The 20,978-nt window shown below is 38.3% G+C and overlaps 1 protein-coding gene across 2 annotated transcripts in view; it reads right to left on the bottom strand.

Annotated features, from left to right (window-relative positions):
• The window catches only part of THSD4 (thrombospondin type 1 domain containing 4), a 234,124-nt gene that overhangs the window by 67,664 nt on the left and 145,482 nt on the right, over positions 1–20,978 (bottom strand). The window lies entirely within an intron of this gene.

Here is a 20,978-nt window from a genome sequence, read left to right as displayed (position 1 = left end):
GAAAAAATGCAGCACTTTTCCAGAATATAATTCAGCAACAGCTAACGAGATGTGTGTCCCACCTACCTCCATTTCCCAGTGCCTCTGGAGTGGGATTTACTGAACTGGTCCTACACAACCAGCAGGCACTCTAATATTTGCTTTGGTATTGCAATTTCAACTGTCCAATGCAAACACAAGTGCCCAGCACAGTATGAACAGTGCAAATTCTTTGACAACCAGCCAGACACTCTGGACGACAGTCCTGCCCAAAACTGTTCTGCTTGCTCTGTCTTCTAGAAGCCCACAGCCCAAAACCTCTGAAATAATTTTTATGCTATTCAACAAAACAGAATTAAAATCTATTTTGAGTGCATTTACTCATCTAAGCTTTTATGGTACATACAGTTGATAGAGTTTCTGTATCCCTATCAGATTCTAACTTGCATACAACTTCTTTCTGAATTTGAACTAGCATTCAATTCTTCAGAAATGCCGTTTAATTGTGATTCTCCTAAAAATCTGCTCCAGTGTGCAGCACCATACAATCACTGGCCAACTACAGGGACACAATACTATCAGGTATGAAGAACTGCAAGTTATGACTAGAGTGAAGAACTTACTCTGAATAAGACCCTGAATGAGGTCTTCAGGGCTGAGACCTAACTTAAGAGTGTGTCACAAATAAGCAGTAGTTAAAAGAGAAATTCCACAGAAGTGTGTACAGTAGCAACAGAAACCATACAACATCCCAGAAAAATACGTTGACATCTATGTTTAAGGGCTTACAAATGCAATTAGCTTGCCCAAATGGATGTCACAACATATCTAATACTGGTATTTCTTAAATAACTTAATAACTAGTCAACATAAAAATGAGACTAACTATGGCACGCACCCATATGAATTTATACGACTGAGAAAAATCCCACATCGGAATGACTTCCTCATTCCTACCCTGCAATATGTCCAGATTCACTTCACACACACACACACACGCAAAATAAACTCTCTCTTTTCCCTAGCACAAAGCAGTACAAAACAAGTAACTGCAAAAGCAGGCAAGTACAGTGTCAATAAAAGTTCTGGCAAACTTAGATTGTTCCAATTAGAGAGACAGCCAAAAGCTATATGGAAAGAGCCAACAAAATACCAATGGCAAGCAAGGAAAGAGCCAGCCAAGCCAATGCACTGTTTGGTTTCCCATCCAAGGAAGGAGAGAAGGAAGAGAGGTGAATTTCCACCTGGAACAAATTCATAAAATAGTCCAGAGCACAGAATTCTGGCAGCTGTATTTGCTGTTATACTGAATCAATATCCTGATCAAATTTGGCAACACTCAGGCAAGCATCTGTTTTCTGCATTCACCCCTATGTAAATATCCAAGAAGCACAGCTCCGGCCGAGGCAATGGAGGAGCTCGTACGCACGGAGGAGGACAATTCTTCAGCCTCAGGGGAACCATAACAGCGAGGGTTTCCCAGCAGCTCTCTGCAAGAGGAAGTGGAGGCAACCAAACTTTCTCTCAGCATGTGAACACCATGCACAGTGTGCATGCAGAACCACGCACAACCAAACAACGTGCAGTTTCAGCAATTCTGTTACACAGCAAACATCACAGTGCACAAAGCAGCTGGGACTGGAAAAGGCAATGATGCATGAAACACATGTCATTTAAAAATGTGTGCAATAATACAACAAAGTATTAAGAAACCCAGGACAAACTTGAGATTAAATACAGTACAAGCAAAAAGGAATAAAAAAGGTAGGAAAGTAATTAATCAAACCAGACCGTTACACAAAGAAAGTGAAGAAGTGTCCTTGAAATCAAGTGAAAGTCAATCAGAAAATTCCAACTCCTTCATGAGTCCTAAGATTGCCTTACAGTCCACCGGAACAGTTTCTAAGCAGTTTTTTTAACATAATTTTGGAACTGGAGAGTCACAGGATAATGTCCTCCCTAATCTTTAAAATAATAAGGGAGCACTATCAAAATGTGTAACAAGCCCTTGTGCCAAAATACCTGAAGGGCTATATAAATTGCTGTCAACAAGGTGTCATCAATTTGCTGAAAACCAATGCTCTAATCAGCTATGTTATTATCCAGCATGTGTCTACAGCCATGTTTTACAGGAAACCTATTGCATAAGAATAAATATATTTCCATATGAACATTCCAGACTGCATTTATATTGCTTACATCTACATTTAACATCCACATCATTAGCAAATTAAGTACGTGAAAAAATTGCCTGATAGTTCCGTACAAATGAAACTCCAGACATGAAATGAAAGACTGATAGTACAATGTTGTTTTAATAAAACTTACTGTAAGTGGAAACTACTTAAAAAGCATAAAGGAAGGAAAATTACATAATACTACCAAACTGTATTTTTAGTGAAGACAGATTGGCTGTGAAATTATAGCAGATTGCAAAGACATCAGTGCTGGCTGAGGAAAAACAGTTTTAAGGTAAAGCAATCAGCTGAAACATTAGCAATCAGATTAACAGAGGATACAATGAGAGAATTTAACAAGCAAGCAGATTGCACAGACTAGTCTCCATTCTGATGCCAATTGATGGCCGATGAGTCATTCTATTCTTATGAAGAATTTTGAACCATTTTTCATTAGTTAGATTACAGTTACGTGTAGAGAATACCACTGTAAAAAAATAAGTTACAAAAGCAGTTTATTGAAATATTCCAAAAGACAGTAAGACAAAGAAAGTCATCATAATATTTGCAGATGTAAAACGATAACACTGACTGACATCTTCAAAATTACACAGAAGTCTGTGTACAGAATTGTACCAAAAATATTCAGATTGTTATGGATGAAAATATGTATGAGCTCCAGAACAAACAGCCAAGCAACAGTTTAAAAGAAGAAGGCCTGTGTTGCTAACAAAGGACACTGTTCATTCCAATCCAGTTGAGAAACATGATGTTCATGTCCAGATCAGAAAGCCCCGTGCATCAGAGCTCGGCAGGGAAGACTCTGCACTCTGGCAAGAGCTGGAGGGCTGGGTGTTACAGCAGGTCACCACCCCTCCTGCTCCTGTTCCTGAAACAGGCACAACAACCACTGCCATGAAGTTACACTGAACAAGAAAGGGGGACAATGCCCAACAACTCTTATTTAGATTTATGGAGCAAGTTTCTGAGTCGAAAAACCTCTCCTAACTATCTATAAGGTTAGACGAGATCTACCAGAAACCCCAAGTCCTCCTCACGAAGCAAGAGCCAACCCAGGAGACACAGCAAGGACTGGAGAGGGCACTCCTTGCCCTCCACGTTGCACTGAAGTGATCCCAGCCAAAGCACTCTGGCAGGTAAGTCTTGGTGTTTCAGAGCAGTCTTGGTGTTTCATGGGTATGTCAGTGCCAGTGGTAAAATCAATGTGACTTGAGATTTAACCACCAAAACCACTTACAAAAGCCACTGTATAGTTTTATCAACTTAATGTGCAGAGATAAGCAGGAGAAGGTCCGTAATAAACCATATTTTCTTGTTAATTTTACCCCTACAAAACCTCTGATTTGCTGGCTAACTTTTGAAAGCTTCTTTCTAGAATTCTAAAACTTTTCCTTATCTTTAATGAAGCTGAAAATCCATTATTATTCACAAGCTAGCCATCAGTTCTAAACCAAACCATCAATAAAAAACGGTTTTCCTGGCACTGTTAAAAGCTGTTAATGCCTTAAAACTGTTAATTGGAAAGAGATCATCTTACAAGAACATAATTATAAGATTATTATTATTACTATTATTATTATTATGACTCCTACTACAACCATAATTTGTGATTTTTAGAAAAAATCACTAAATATGGAAGACACATGGCAACTTGAAGTACAGACTATTTTTTAATGCCAGATTGAAAAAAGGGTTTGTGCATGAGAACAATCTCTAAGTGTAAGCAAATGCAAATAATTGAACCATTTACGTCAGGAATTAAACTAATTGCAATTTAAAAGAATTAAATTAAGAATTAAAATGCATTTACATCCTTAAGTAAAGTATTCTGACATTAAATCAATCACTACTCCAGTCTTGCCAAAGTATGACAACACAAAGTGTCTCACCTACCCTCACTGTACTTGCTGCTCATTTTAAAATGCGTTATCTCACATTTCTGAGTTTTGTCAGGACCATGGAAGAGTCCTCACTTTAAGGCTGCGGATTAACAGATAATTTTTTAAGACCTGTCCTCTCAATTTGCAGAATTGACTGCATGTCTTATTTGTTTTGTCTGGCAAGCACTGCTGAGTATTAATCTTTGCTTCCTGAACAGTAAGGCCCATTGACTGAGAGGTGTGGTTGGCCTGATATCCTCATTCTTTATGGGAATCTAATTTAGCTTTTAACATAGATTTCACTCGTTTGCTTCTCTATATAACATAGGTGTTTATAAACAATGGGTGTGTTATGTAAAAATGACAACTCAAAGATAATGCAATCACTACTAATGGAGGTAATGACAAGAAACTTTCAGTTAAAATGTCTTTACATTGTTTTGTCATTTCACACTGATAAAGCACAGCAGTGCTTCTAGTAATGACACTTACAATGTGAGCTACTTCTTCCTTGGCAAGTTCTGCCTGACAGCTTTAAAATTCCCAGACCTCTGCAGGATTGGTCCAGATGAGTTTCTGCCAGTGTCTCTCTTGCCCAAGAAGGGAAGGTGAGTGAGCTGTGTGACAGTGGGGACCATTGTACCTGTCAGACTACGAAGGTGGCATGCTAGGAAAAAAGATTCTGCAATCCAACAGTGGTGCTGAATAAATTGCCTGAAGTGCAAACTAACAAGAAGCAGAGCCAGAAGTTTCCACTCCTTGGTGCTCTGTACATGATGCAGAGCCAGGAGTTTCCACCACCGTGTGCTCTGCAGCACAAGACCAAATAGATATTCAAGCCCACAGCTAACAGGACAGGAGGAAAAGTAATTCTCTGCTCCTTCACTATGCTGAGCAGGATCAATGACCAGGAAATTCAAGGAGCACAGACTTGCAAAATGTAGGCAGAGGAAACTTTATAAAGACCACAGAATGACGCCCATTATCTACTCATCATATTAGGTTTAAAATATTTTCTTTCTGAAGAATTTAGCCCAGATTGCAACTACCATCTCTTATGAAGCTGCAGAAGTCACTACATGATGTTTCTTAATATATCTTTGTAAAAAATTCCTAGGTGTAGATTAGAATTCAAAGAAATCATGGTTTAAGTCAGTCTGTGCCTTTGTGATGGTTAGTTTCCAAAAAAAAAGTATTTCTGGTATTCTGGATACAATGCAAACTATCTCAGTATAAAGGAAAGTTGTATCACAGAGAGTTTTAGAAACCTGACGCTGGAACTAAAAAAGAGCCGAAATATTCTACTTTCCACGCTAGAGCAAAATTTTGCTCTAAAATTTGCAACACTTTGAAGTTCTAACATAAAATTTTCAAAGCCTGCCTAACCTTAACAAAGAGTTTGGGTGATGTTCACTATATAAAAGGAACAATGAAATTTGTAGGGCTGAATAAACTATCCATGGTTTAGGATCCAGCCCTTCCATTACCTCTTTACAGTCCTGTATGGCTCCAGACCTCCCTGGCAGACTTCCCTTCCTCCCAGCCTGGGCCACAGATCCACCACAGGATTTCTATCCAGAGGCAGGGTTTCAGGATGCCAGGGTTCACAACATGAGGTTTCACCAAGGTTTCCCTGTTCCGTTTCCACATTCCTTTACTTTCTCCAGTGCTAAGCAGAACAGCACAGATTAGAGCTACTGTGGTACCTAATCTAACCACCAACGAAGGGAGCAGATAAAGTGATCCCAGAAAAGCAAACACTCCTGAGTAATTCCCATCAACCACCACCTTGGCCCACAGAAACATTTCAACAGGCCACGTTTCTGACATGCTCAGCCTCTACAAGCAGGAAAGCACAAAACCTAGATTCACAGGAAAAATTCCTGACATCCTGTTCGGCGTGTAATTCCTCAATGCCATTGTACAATAACTAGGGGGGTACTACTGCTACATTTTTGCTATGTAAGTAGTCCAGGCTTGCTTCTCCGGTGTCTTTAATTTTGATTGGAAACAAGCACAAGGGAAAAGTGGGTGAACACGCTAATATTCTTATTTGTCCATATTTAGTAGTTGTTCTGCACTGTTGTGTACAAACTAGACACTCATCTGGGCATTTGCTACCTGGGCAGCAAACACTGTGATGAAGAAAACTGTTCTAACGGCATTTTACTGGAGAAGAATTTAAAACACATTGTAAGCAGTTAATAATTTTAAAATGGACTACATATAAAAATATTTTTGTATATTTACTGTATTGTATGAATAAACAGGATTTTCCTGGACTTGGTTCAAGGTTTTGGTATTTGTGATACTTGTTTTAAATTTAAAGTAAGAAAAAACAAGTACACTGCTATATTTCACAGAACATCAATTCTGTTACCACATGACAAAAACACCAACCATACTAATAATTACTCTAATTCATTGAAGAGTATCTCCTTAAACTCGGCAATGCATTACAAAGAATTCCAAATGTAATGCTTAACATCCCCAGTCCAAGACACTGGCAGAGTTTAGAAGTCAGGCTTTCTCAAAAGGAATGCTTTTAACTTCAGCACTAACAGGGCTGAAATTATTGTGGAAAAAAGTGTATTTCCTTTTTCCTTCAAACACCCACTGCCTTCTGCGCAATTCAGCCCAAGGTTATAGAAAACTTTATGTTCTAAGTCTGGTGATCCAAACCCTTCAGTCTTTACTTAGGCAAAACTCCCACTGAAGTCAGTGAAGTCAGTGGGAGTTTTGCCTGGGTAAGAACCACTGTGTTTGGCTCAGAATATCCACGGCTCTGTAAGCTGAGGAGAATGTGAGTGAAAGTCATGGCTGCATGTAAGTAGCTCATGTTTCCAACCATGAAGATCATAAATTACTTTACAACACAAAAACTTAGAATGGTTTGAGTTGGAAGGGACCTTGAAGATGACCCAGTTCCAACCCCCATGCCATGAGCAGGGACACCTTTCACTATCCCAAGCCCCATCCAACCTGGCCTTGAACACCTGCAGGAACAGGGCATCCACAGTTTCTCTGGGCAACCTGTGGGAATGTTCAACCACCCTTACTGGGGAAGAATTTCTCTCTTATATCTAAACTTATCTTAATCTAAACTTACCTTAATATACCAGTGAGGCTCCTAGAAATTTCATATTACTTTAGGTTGCAGAATGCATCTGACAAAAGTAAGAGAGAAGGGCTTGTATGACCATTGACAGAGTTAAGTGATCAGGATGGCACTAACTCTGTGTGCAGTCACTGCTTTTTAGTACAACTTCTACCACAGCAATCACAGAGAAAAAATCTGGGACTTAAAATAAAAGCTTCTCTACACAAAGGCAGGCAATGATTACTTGAACACGCATCTCTGCTTAGAGCTGTGTATCTCTGAGTGGGTAGCTCTGCTTAAAACCTCATCAACAGCTGTCCTATTGTAACTCATGAGAATCTATTCTTCAGTATGTCCCATAGCCCCTCTAGAAAATACAGGTTCAGAGAAATGTCTCATAGAAAACAAAATATTTTGCTGTTTTATACCTAGAGTATCAGTGCTGTGACATGTCCATTCTGGATCTTCAAGGCATCTCAGCATGCTTGCATTTGCCTGCGTAAGTTTATTTTCTCTCACACATAGGTACACGCACTCTGTGTGAATCTGGTCTGTGTTCTCAGATTTAGACAGCCCTAAACACTGTCAATGTTGTGAGAAAACAGATGTGGAGGTAAAGAGTGAAAATTAGTCCATACAGACTATATCAACCTTTGATATATTAACTGAACACTTTACTCAACTTGAGCTTAAGACCTTGATAAGACTGCATGATATACCACTATTATAATAATCTAACACCTTAAGTTATTTCATCAGTTTTCTCTTTTCTGCACTTGAAAGAAACAAAAAAAGCCTCCATTCTCAATGACACACTTTATTCCCCAAAAGATTCCTGATTTATCTGAAAGATTTATCTGAAAGAAGCCAACAAACACATCTGAGACAGAAGCCATGTGTGATAATTTGTTATGCCACTCTTGCACTTACCTAAAAATGTGGGCAAAGACAAGTAAATACGGAATTTTTAAAGTCAATGGTCCTGCAGATGGATTAGCAGGCACAATTACCATACACAAAAGCAGTGAGGATGAACTTTATCTTGGAGATTAACACTGAGGTATCACCTTGTGCCACTTCACACAGTGTTGGTTTAAACCCCTGTGGCACTTTCCTCCTTTTCTATTTGGCAAGAGTGCTGAACTATTCTGCAGCAGATTTTCCCATCAAATGCATCTCCCACTGTTTTAAAACCAGTAGAGGAACTAAACTCTCCCCGTTGTTGATGCAGATCAGTGCATTTCAGAACGGACAGAGGATAACAACAGGAAACAACTCAGAGGACAAACAAATATTGCTACTTAAGCCTTCTACATAACTGGAAAACACCAACTCTTCAAATAAAAAATACATGCTGTTCTACCAGGCTACCATGATAGATCTTAGAAAGACACAGACAGTTTTATGGTCTTATAAGTGTTCTTTGCTGAAAGGGAAACTTGGAAGCAATAAAGCATTTTCTTACAACTGAAGCCTGACCACAACTGCTGCCAATTCAACAGTAAACTGACTTCAAGTATGTGGAGTCAGATGGCTTCAGCTTCACCACTACAGGGAAACCAACTCTTGTAGCCTGGCACAACCACTATCTGGAAATGTGCCATGATTGTGCATTGAGTTAAGCTCCAGACAGACTGCAAGGGCTGAACTTTAAACCATTTGTATTTTTAACGTACACAAATAAATTTATGGCTGTATAAAAACTGTCATGCTTCAGGGATTAACCTCTAATAACCTCCCCTGCTATGTTAACAAAGACATTTAAAATCTGCCTCTCCAAGTTACACAGGATTCAGGTTAATGAAGGCAATTCAAAAAGAAATTTTAGGGCCTCATTATATCTAATAAGGGATTAGTGACACCAGCAATTTTTAAGACCGTTTGTGGACACTTTGATGCTGCCCTGTGGCTTGGGACTCCCTCATTTTACCTCAGGATTCCCAGATGAACTTAAGTTTGGCAAGGTGAATAGAACATCACAGAAGTGAATGGCATGGAGGACTTGAAAATGGGAATAACTTTCAGAGTGTCACGACATACAGTTTTCCTTGCAGGCATTCTACCATCTAACAGCTTTGTGTATTCCTATTTAAGAGATGAGAGAAGGTCTATTGTCATGAGGCAGAGTTTACAAGAAAGAACATCAATAGCTGAGCAGTACTTAGTGATCCTACCGGAGCTAAAAACCCCAAGCATAAGTTTCCTACTTCTTAAGTCAAGCAAAGACATGACAAGAAACATATTGGCAGAATAGTCAATGGGAAGTTGTAAGACCCAACCAGTTCTAAAGACCCTGCAAAGGTCACTAGCTTCCCTATGCATCTGAGATAGGGACCAAAGGTTTTGAGAACAGGAGGTTGTGTAGGAGAAAGGGATCCTACTAGAACTCCACCAGGAAACACCTGACAGCATAAGCCCATCTTACCTCTGTTAGAGCATCCATACAGAAACGATCTGTTCTCAATGCCACAATGTCAGAAAGCTTTAATGGATATACTTCATTAACCAGACAGTAAAGGATCCCTGTGGTACAGCACAATACACGACAATGCTACAAGGCTCAGCCTCTGCTGCCAAAACTGAAGCAGCTGCAGAAACTAATGTATGGACAGAGGCAACTAAAGCTGGCAAAACAATTCGGAGGACATTCCAAATCAGAAAAAAAATTTCCCAAAATATCTGATGGTTGCCTATTCTCTTAGTTACTACTGTAAACTTCATGATCTTACATATTTTCTGGGAAATTGTCAAATATTCAGACTATTCAACTTCTTCAGGTTTATTTCCAAACAAAAAGTATATTCCTGAATTTAACTACTTATCTCCGAACCGTCAAAGACAGAAGGAAATATAAAAGGAAGAAAAATGGAAATTGTCATAAGAAAGATCATAAGAGAAGGTGACCTGAAACAGGAACTTGGACATCCTTACCCACAAGGACAATTTTAATCTTATACTCCAATATGACCATTAAAGCTTTTCTTTTTTTTTTTCTGTCTAGACAAAACAGTAAAAATACCAGGAAGAAAATTTAGTGACATTTTTTAGGGCTTCAAGGACATGAAGTTTAGTTTGATTCCTGATGAGAAATGATAAGGTTTCCACAGTTTCCATTTTATAGAGGTTCAACAAATCCGTAGTAGAAACCAATCTAAAGAATAGATATAAGAATAGAAACAAACAAACAAAAAAACAAATCCAAGAAAACTCCAGCCACCCAACTGTTAAAGCAATCCAGACATGCATCTCATCATGTTGTACAACTGCTGATGTGACCTCACAAACTGTGCTGTGTATTTTGGGCTTTATGCAGCCTTCAAGGACACACACCAAGGCTGCAATCCACCACAAAAGGTGTCTACTTAACTGAGAAGCAACACTACATTCCATTTTCTATCCAGAAGGTGCCATAAAATACAGCTCAAATTGCAGCTCATGTTCACTTGTCTCACAGACACAGTGATACTAAGAGCGCATCGAGGACACTTTGTCAATAACAAGTCATAGGAAAATGAGTGGAAAACTCTTTTTTTTGTCTAGTCCAGAAAGTATTTTTAAAATGGTATGTTCTGATGAAAGAAAAGAGACCACAAAGAGACACAATGATTGCATTTATATGTACATTTGAATACATTGGTAAGCACCACTGTGATCCTCTGAAGCAACCAAGCAATGGTGTCTCAGAGGTAATTGTACGTTAATTACCAGTAATTATCAGGTAATTACCATACAATTATTTCAGATTGGATAAAAAATTAACTCCCTCTTCAGATCTCTAAGTTTGATAATTCAGTGAGTGAACAATGTATTAAAAGTGCTAAGTGATCTCTGAGACAAAGGCTTAATATTCTCATAGATTCAATGCAAATAATGGCAAATGTTATTAAATTTTTTTAACATTAAAATATAATTTAATAAATAAATGCATAAAAATTAGAAACTTATTAGGCCACAGGACTTTTATAAATGAAAGAGGGACAGTATGTCTGCTGAATTTTAGCTCTATTCTAAAATTTAAAAGGGCTTGCACAGAGTTTAGTAAGCTCTTACTATTTTTAGAACTGTCCCACACCAGATGTTTTTTTCATTCCTTATGTTGCAGGATACCACATTTATTTCCAGATCCTCCCAACCAATGCACTTACAACTCAGCCATTGTACGGATATTTGTACAATGTACATAGGAAAATTTGCATCTAATCAAGGCAGCAGCATTTGGCTAATAACATCTTTCCTAAATCCTCAGTCATTGAGATCAAAACCCTAATACAGTTTTCAATCAGTGACAATTTGGCTTTCAGAATCTTTATCTGAGCCAAGACTTCACCCTGACATTCCCAGGGCTGATCCTCCACTTGCTTCCCTGCAACATCTCCTTAATGAAGTCTCCAGTAGTTTCCACAAGGCTGATTGTTTTTCAGGTCATTTCCTTACTTTCCTTGGCCAAACCCTCTTAAAGCAAACAATGTTTTAACAGCATTCACTTCTTACTTTCTAAATTTTTGCCAAACTGTTTATGATGAAGTAGAAATTTCCTTCTGACTTGAAGCAAAAGTATGAGCATTTTCTAGCACCATTAGTTTGTTATCCAAGAACTAACTTGTCCTTACAGGAAGATGTGAAGTTGTGTGAATTTTAACTTGCTCACTAGGTATTCCCAGCCTTCTCTTCAACAGAGAGAAGAACCCAAAACTTGCAACTTGAGTGAGAACAGTGCTATAGTACTATAAACGTTGAACTTTGTGCTTGCAAGTCCTGTAGTGTTTATTCTTCACTAAAATACAGCTTCACCAGGTCCTTAATGCTTATTTAGCAGCTAGAAACAGCTGCAGATGTTAACTTTTGATCTCATCTGCTCTCAATCAATTCTTAAAATGAACGGCTGCATATACAGCTGGAGCTACACCAACTGCCATTCTTCCCAAGGACTAATGGACTTCTGTGCATCAATACTGACTTCTGACAACATGGAAAAATGTATTAGATTTTTTCAAGTAACTCCCACTTTTTCAATGCACTGAATGTCTTACAAACAGATATTTACAGATTCTTCCTTCCTAAACTGCCTTTGAGAATTACATCAAAGAACTAGATGGCTCATTTGTACAACTAGAATATACTGCAGTGAGAATGACAAAATTGAAAGATGCCAAATGACTCAATGTATCCACTACTAAAGCAAAAATGATGGACAGGAAAAGCCCACACTTAAGAAGTAGCCTTTATTAACACCCTTAAAACAGTGTGAGAGTTAGGTAATTTTTTAGGAGTGAGAACAAAAAAGGAAGTAGAACTGTACTTTAAACTTAGAAGTTCCTTTAAAGCCTCTCAGTATCGACACAGCTATGCAAAGGGAAGCTAGTACCTCTAAAACTTTCTAATTTCTTCTGAACAAGTTATTATGACTGTTTACCTTAAGCTGAATCCTAAGTAAGGCTTTACTTAATTGTTAATCATTTTTGCATGGTTAGAAACCCTTTTCTATGACTGCAAATAAAGCATCATTGCATTAGTTGTCTCTCCCAGTATTCCTCACTCTCATCTGAATATCAGAAGTGTTGGTCATGCAGAGAGAAGAGGCACAAGCCAGCCTCTGCTGACGTGGTTTAAGTAGAGATAATCCCCAACAGCCACACTGGGACAGCTGGATGTATCAGGAGTTTTCTTACTTTCACTACCAATGGCTCAATGCTGGAGTTACTTATCATTTTGCTTTGCTTTCGTTTTGTTCATTTCCTAAACCATAATAAAGCAGCTGAAGCAGTATTTCTGTTTCTTGCGTTGATCATTCCTAATTATTGGTTTCTTTGGTAATGCACTGTTCATCACCCACAGCCAAGCAACCCAACAAACATAAACCATCACAGCCATTGGTATATGCTCCACCAGGGATCCTCAGGGGAACACTGAAAAGTTAACCAGGTATTGAAGGATCACCTGAATACTCAAAATTTTCAAAAGCATGACATGGAGTCACAGAGCAAGTGACACTGTGACCACCTCATAGGTGGTTACACCTCACGGCACAGGGACTGTGCACCCATCACCTCTGTGTCACCTGGGCACTATGTACCTATCACCTCCTCTCTTCTGTTCCTCCAGAGCACCAAGAGAATCTGTGCCTGAGGTTCTCACCATCAAAATATATGTGGAAATGTTTAACATATTGGCTCCAACAAGATAATTCTGCCATTTCAGCAAGAATTTTCCATTTAATGAGGAAATAAGTTATTTATATAGTCATTCTGTGTCCTTGTGCTTTTCTAGAGGATATTGTCTCATAGTTAACATCAAACCAGTTGGTGCCCCTGGCTAGAATACTTCACTATCACCTGCTCACTCAAACACTAAATAAATCTCAGTTTTCAAGTGCTTACAAGCAAGAGTCCAGCACGTGTTTCAGACATTCTGTTCACGTACAGATGTTAATATATCCTCCACACACCAAATGTTATCAAATGCAGCTTTGTTGTCTCTGCAGCAGTTACTTAAAGCTCATTTGAAATGTATAGTGAAATAACTACAGTAATAGAAAGAAGAGATCTTTCCTCAGAGAGGTATGGTAAAATCTTCTTATGGTAAATCTATTAATTGTTTGGGATCGAAATGCAGCGTTTCCACATGCTCTTACCATTGCCTCTGTAATTTCTATTTCCAAGGTGCAAGGAGGCAATTTTTTATTAAATACCAAACTTCTTACCATGTTATCATCTACCTGTGATGATATTAGTCAGCACCTTTTCAAAAACCAGTTTTAAAAAATTTTTTAAATTTTGATTAAAAATTTGAGTAACAAAAGGATTTGTCTTGAAGTCAAAAATGTTTGAGGATTTATTCCCATCATCATGACATTTTGGGAAGAAATTTCATTAAATATGGAAGTAAACATTATGCTTCAGTCAAAAAGCAATTCTGGTTGGAGGATTAATTTATTGACTCCTAATTCACCTCATTCTCCTGTGACTGCCAAATAGGTAGGAGTGGAAATTTGTCAAAAACTTCTGTCCCTTGACAAAACCTTCCTCACAACCCACATGCTGGGAAAATAATACCTGTGACCCATGAAGAAACAGATCAACAGCTTCAGGCAATGACATACACAGGCAAACCTTTAATTTAATACTCTCTCATGCTTCACTTTCATGTGCCTCATTTAGCAGGGCTCTTTAAAGAGAAGCAATGTAGCTGCTGTCAGTGATATAAGCGCTGTGTTGGTGCCCTTGGGTCCTCACACAGTGAGTGATGATTGATCCCTGCTGCTGTCCTTTAGGCTGCCACAAACAGCAAGTGACACCGAAGGAAAAATGGAAAAAGCTACAGATCAAGTAAGGACAGGGATATGTGTCACATACCAGTCCCCTTCTGCCCACTGTTTTTCCACCACGCATTGAAAATGTGCTTTATCTTCCTCATGGCTGCAGAACTGCCCCCAACTCTGGACTCAGAAGCTCTGAGCAACAGCTCAGTGAGAACTGCCAGTAACCCACCCGCAGCAGTGTGCCTCCAGGAAAGCTGGTAGCAAAATTCCATTTTAACTTCTAACAGCAAAGCATTTGTTTAGTTACTCAGCAGAGCCTCTTTTGTGCGCCAGGTCTCCCTTCCAGAAAGGCCAGGGAATTCTAATAATCAGTCTGTTTCCCTAAAACGTGTACATCATCCATGGGCAGAATCTAACAGTGCTCTAACAAAATGCAAGATAATCCCACAGGCTGGGGGGAGTGGGAAGGTTTTAAGAAGTGATATTACTTAAAGGCAACCACCAGGAGTTTACAAGAATTTCCATTCTTTTAATTAAAGATTTTATGAGTCTTGGAACACATTCCTGTGTCCTATTATACATCAGAGCACTTAAAAATTCAGCGCCTTATAAAATTGCCATAAAGAGATAGGAAAACCAAAGGAGTCTTTAGAAGAAAAACCCATTTATACAATGACTGCTATGATTTACAAAACAATTACAGTGACTTATTTTACTTACTATATCTTTATTTCCTCCTTTTCTGTTGTTTGTGAATAGCTTTCAATACATTTTAATATAAACTAACTGCCTTCTAAAGTTATTGCTCCATTTATATGCTCAGCATGTTTGGGACAAATATTAAAATCCTCAGAAAAGGAGCTAAACTCACTCTGCCAGAAGAAAAAGCATTTACATTACAGTGATAAAAATACATTCATTAGAATTCAAATTTAAAAGAATTATTACTTCAAAAAGCAAAGGTAAAAAGAAAAATTAAGCAAATCAAAAGAATGGATACTGATAATGAAATATGATTAGGAAAGTATTTTGTAAACTATTCGTTTCTAGGGAAAATAGTATTTCCAGGTGTAAAATTCATGGTAAATTCATTTAAACATATGTCTATCTAATAAGTAATCCAACAAGTTTCTGGAACAGCTTTCAAGTAAGTGGTCTATGAACCATGTCTCAGAAACAAATTAGCTCATCCATCACACGTAACCATTTCTTTGGTAATGACTTAATGAATTTAGCTTAACTATGCTAGGACTGAGCATGATGCTGTAATTACTGTGGGAATAACTGCAGCCCTCAATCCATCTTTTAGATGTTTATGGCAGGGAACAAGAAGCTCAGCACAGCCTGAACCAGAGCCCAAAGCCAAAAGACTTTGGATCTAGAGAACTACCAGGGAAATATCCTTACAGACTTTGGTCAGCGCACAGCACTCTGCTGGGATCGCAGTCCTGTCGCTCCCACAAGAATAGGCACGGATACACCATACAGGAAGAGCTAATGCCATACAGAAATCCCGAGAGTAAAACTGGAAGAACATTTATTTCCCCTAATCACATAGGATAAAAGAACACAGTTTAAGTCATTTTGCTAGAATGTAATTTACTCTAAGCTGAACATTCTACTACACTAAGTTTACACCAGAGTTTCCAAAGCAGACCAGAGTTGTATTACTAGTACTGCAGTTGAGACAGACAATAAAGCCAGGGAGAGTGAGGCAAGAATGTCAGAGGTGAAATAAACATGTACTTTGGTACTTACACCAATACATAGAGCATATTCTTATAATTTGGCCAAGGCTGTGGATATTTCCTTGACAGGATTATTTTTCAACTATCGTATGTCTCCCTATCAGATGTTCTACCAGTGACGTCAGCAGTTACTGCCAAATGTAAATTACCATATCTTTTTTCTACTCAGGTAATTCTTAAGTAAATCCAAATAACTTTCTTTTTATGTGTGCTAAATAAATAAATGGTTCAATCCCTCCTTAGTTACTGGTCCACAAATATTCTCAAACATTCTCATGCTTCATAAACAGAAGGGTTAAGGGTGATGTTTTATGGGAAAGTAACAGTCAAGGTGATGTATCAATTTCTCAGGAGAATCAATGGAAACCCTATTAACCTTGGCTTGCAGATGGAAACACTCAGGCACAGAGATGAGGAATTAGTTTTGTTCCTGTGTCAGAGGGAGAAATGATGTTTTCTTATATGCTGGCCCTGTGGAAGTCAGAGATGGAAATGCTTGTTTTATAGAGCCGCATCATGAGATCCCTGGCCATGACTGAAGGTGCAGCATCAGCTAAACTCGATCCTGACGACTGAGCAGACACAGCTTAACTAGTTCACCTCCTGCCATACGGAGCTTCTTTGAGACAGTGCTCAGGTATAAAACCATTCACGTGCTAGAAAGGCTGACTTTTCAAGCATACATGAGAGTTGCTCTTACTGATAATGCTCTGAGCCTCCAAACTGTATTTTACTTATGGGGCCCAGGAATTTATAAGTAACAGCTGTGTAACAGCACAACAGCACAGGACTATAAGGATAAACAAATTGAAGATGACAAAATCCACAGATACAACAGCAATTATGGCCAGTCCAGTATGGCTGGTAAGGTACAGCTGAATGCAGTACATGAAGAACCACCAACAGTCTTGCAGCACGAGCACTGCCATGTTCATTCTCCATGCTGCCCTTTCACAGAAATGGCCAAAATCACATCAGCTGCTGCAGATGTGACCTGCTGGAGAGCTGTCTTCTGCCTCTTCACAAATGCATACACCAATGTCTGCATGTGCAGCAGGTCTGATCATGGAACACTGGAAGTTTCCATGGAATAAGGTCAGAAATTTTACTCCAATAAGTCTCAGGAGAGAGAGCTCCTCCTTGACGAGAGACAGCGTCAAAAGGGCCATGACCTCAAGGTGTTCAGGATCTTTTGTGGGGTTTTCTTTGTATTCTTCCTTCTTGCTTGAGCAAGACCAACAAGGGAAAGCTCCATTCATATTGTACCACGTGGAAATAAGTAACAACACTGGGATGAACACTGAGTTTTTCCTTGCAAAGGGCTGCATTTGTGCAGTGGGGACTGTGACACCTGACCCTGTTCAGTGAATGATCCTTTCAAATGCTGATGAGCTCACTTTGCCTCTCTGGTTCCTGTGGAGAAGCTACACACAAGCAGTGTGGAGGTGGATATGAACAGGAGCTCATGGCAATAAGGTCCCTCTGCACTCCTGTCTGTTTACTCCTGGTCTTGCAAGTTGGGACATTGTGTACAACAACTGCTGCATTTGTTGACCCATAAGCCACAGATGAGAACCAGCAGTGTCTGCAGCACACCAAGAATTTCACTCAGAGTTGCTCAGGCTCCCTTTAGTCATTTCAGCGGGTGGAGTGTGACTTTTTCACCCTCTTTATGCCCGAATTCCAAAGGGAAGCATTTCACATCTGTGAAATTTATTTATAATAAAAATATATTAAAACAACTCTCGAGGACACTGTTAAGTATCTTCCACACTTCATGCTGAACTACTTTATGAAGAAAGCCGAACAGCATCTAGAATTCAATACTCTTAAGCTAAACAGTATCTACATATTTAAACAAAACTTTTGCTTCTATAAACAGCTCGACACATGTGGCAAAGCATGCTGTTATCTGAACAACTACTAAAGAACTGAAGAATTAGGTATCTTAAAACCTGTTCCTGTTCACTTAAACATGCTGAAAGTTCTGTGTTGTCATATATCATGTATTTTGATGATTAGTCAGATTATGATTACTTATCACAATAAAATAAAAAATCAAATCAACACAGAAGTTATATGTGAGGTTTCCTTTCCATTGTCACCACACATTTTGGCACCTAAACTGAATTTTTTTTAAATACTAGCAGAAAAAAATTCAAACCAAACTCAGAATGGTACAATTTGGTTTTATTTTATTGCTGAGAAGGACAGGCTGGTAATTTCAGAACATTTGCACATCTTCACTGACACCTGTACTGAGGGAGACAGGGCTGACAGTACTGATTTATGGTCAATTTGTATGGGATTAAAGAAGCTACTAAAATGGGAAAATTCAGTTGAATCAACTAAAATCCCAAGGCATGTGAAATTCTCAAATGCAAATATCTGACAAGTATACTGAGAAAACAAAGTTTAAAAGGCTACCTGCTTGTGAGAGAAGAGTAATGACAGACGTAGGAACACCTGAAGATACAGGGATGGGCTATTCCTCAGGAAAACTCCCTACTGCTCAAGGATTTCTCAAGGCCAGTGTATCTCATCAAACCAAGATTTTCATGCTAGAGCTGATTCCAAACCACCAGATTAAAGAAGTGAGAAGGAGGAAACCTTGATTAAGCATGTTTTGCCAGGAGTTCAGCGTGTTCATTTTCTGAGAAGCACACACACTCAGGCTCTGGGCTTGGCCATACAAATGTGGTGCAAGTTGCAAATCTATGCAACCTTATTTCCTTCCTAGATGGAAAAGTGATGCAACGCAGTTTCACTGACTTCATGCCAAGTCATGCCTTAAATCAACAGCAAATGAAAAGCAGAACATAATCATACACACATTAGATCAAGTGCTAGGGGTTCCTTAAGAATTATATGGGGAAAAAAATAATACTTGAATTCTTGTTATTTGCTGTTTCTTGAACATGTAAAGTTCTGCAGCATTAAAATACAGACAAAACAAGCTGGCAAGAAAAGCAACTTCCCGTTGACTTCATAATCTATCAAAAACTGACACTTTTATGAGTAGAAGTTTTAGAAATACATACCTATAAATCAATTTAAATATTCATAGAAGCATACGAAGCAGTTCAAAGGAGCACAAAACGACAATTCAGGCTCCTTTAAAAAAATAGCTTCTCACTTATTTTCTCTGTCTTCAATTCACTGTCAAGCACAGGAAAAATCTTTACTGAGTAATTTCCTAGAGAAATAATATTTATGTAGCCAAGGTTCTGCAGCTGGAGCAGGGAAATGCACAAGATTATCGGGTGGTCTCTTACAATACAGGACAAAGAAATATTATATTAATAACAGTAGACACAGTGTATTTTTTATGATGAAATTTCCAAAATTAGGCATATGAACATAATAAAAGAGAAAAAAATCTCACTACCTACGCTAAGATCTACAACCTAAAATTCATTGATAAAGCAACAGGCCAATTTTTTATATTCCATCTGCTGTATTAGCTGAAAAACTAAGAAAACCAGTTCAGTTTAAAGTACTTGGCATATGGATCACAGTGCTAAAACATTCCACATTGCACTTTTACAGCAGAAATTAATTTCCAGGTAAGAACACAGCATTGCTTTTATTTTACTTGCTAACGAGGATAATTGGCAGGCAACACTGCTGCTGCTCTAGATTTGTTCTTTATATGGATCTCTGAAGACCACATGTGCATGCAGTGGTGACAGAAATATTTTCCATATGAGCCACCGCAGATTTTAAGGTCCCTCAGTCTGAACAAGGTGAGTCCATCTATCATTTTCTGTGCTCTGTAACAATCAAGCAGGAAGTTAAAAACTTCTGTGACAACTAGAGGGCAATGATCAGCTTCCAGTTGCTCTGACCATCAAACCACTTAAATTTGTTAATACTCTGCTGAAAACTTTTCCCTGCTTTAACTAGATCAAAGACAGCACAAGACTTCATTAAGAGACGTTCTCTTGAATCAAAGCTGTTACAGATTCTCCTATTAAAAGACCCTGAAAGCAAAATAAAGTTTATTTCTAGACATGTGAGCTGCAGAGAGTGTCAACCACACACTGTTGAACAAGGTGTTTTTTTCCAGTTTACTTCTACTTTTACCAGGGTAAGTAATTGATCTGAACTTCATTAGGCTACTATTAAGTTATGACAGCACTAATAAAAGACAAAGCTTTAAAGCAGAATCACTGTTTTCAGAAGATTTACTTAAGGATTTACTTATTTATGGAACAAAATTACCCAATGACACATTTAAAATACACAGCTACACATCCCATTTCAGGTAGAACAAGGGAGAATGAGTATCAAATGTGTTTTCTGCAAGTAATTCCATCAGATGGAGTATCTTATATCTAATAGTACCACGCCTGCTGAATTATTTCCTAAATGTCAAAAGAGTAGCAGAAAAATTCTGCTTTGGTATGAAAGAAGTACTTGATGACAAAACTGCTCTGATGAGGACAAAAATCTGGAAAATGGCTCTTCATAAATCAAGCAGCAACTTTTTAAAGCACATAAAGAGCTGTTCTATTCCACTGTTCAAGATTTAGGAATTAGGAATATTAGGAACACATAAAGTCCCTTTTTAATTATATAATATACAGTATTTTAAAAATCAAGTTCTTTCTGCCCTGCCCTAGACTAAACATTACATGTATTTGCACAAAAAGAATGTTATTAAAGTAATGAAGCCTGGAGTTTTTACATGCTCACATCCCCAAAATGTATCCTGTGCAAAAACTTTTTCACTAGCACACATTTTTTGCAGAAAATATGAACAAAATACTACCATCTACTGCTGCAGAGTATCATATTTCTCTTTATGTTAGT

Source organism: Chamaea fasciata, unplaced genomic scaffold (genome assembly GCF_029207755.1).
Source record: "Chamaea fasciata isolate MVZ Bird 193981 ecotype frontalis unplaced genomic scaffold, bChaFas1.0.hap1 SCAF_14, whole genome shotgun sequence".
In the NCBI taxonomy this organism is placed as follows: domain Eukaryota; kingdom Metazoa; phylum Chordata; class Aves; order Passeriformes; family Sylviidae; genus Chamaea; species Chamaea fasciata.
The sequence above is the reverse complement of the archived record's forward strand: the minus strand, read 5'-3'. Positions and strand labels throughout refer to the sequence as shown.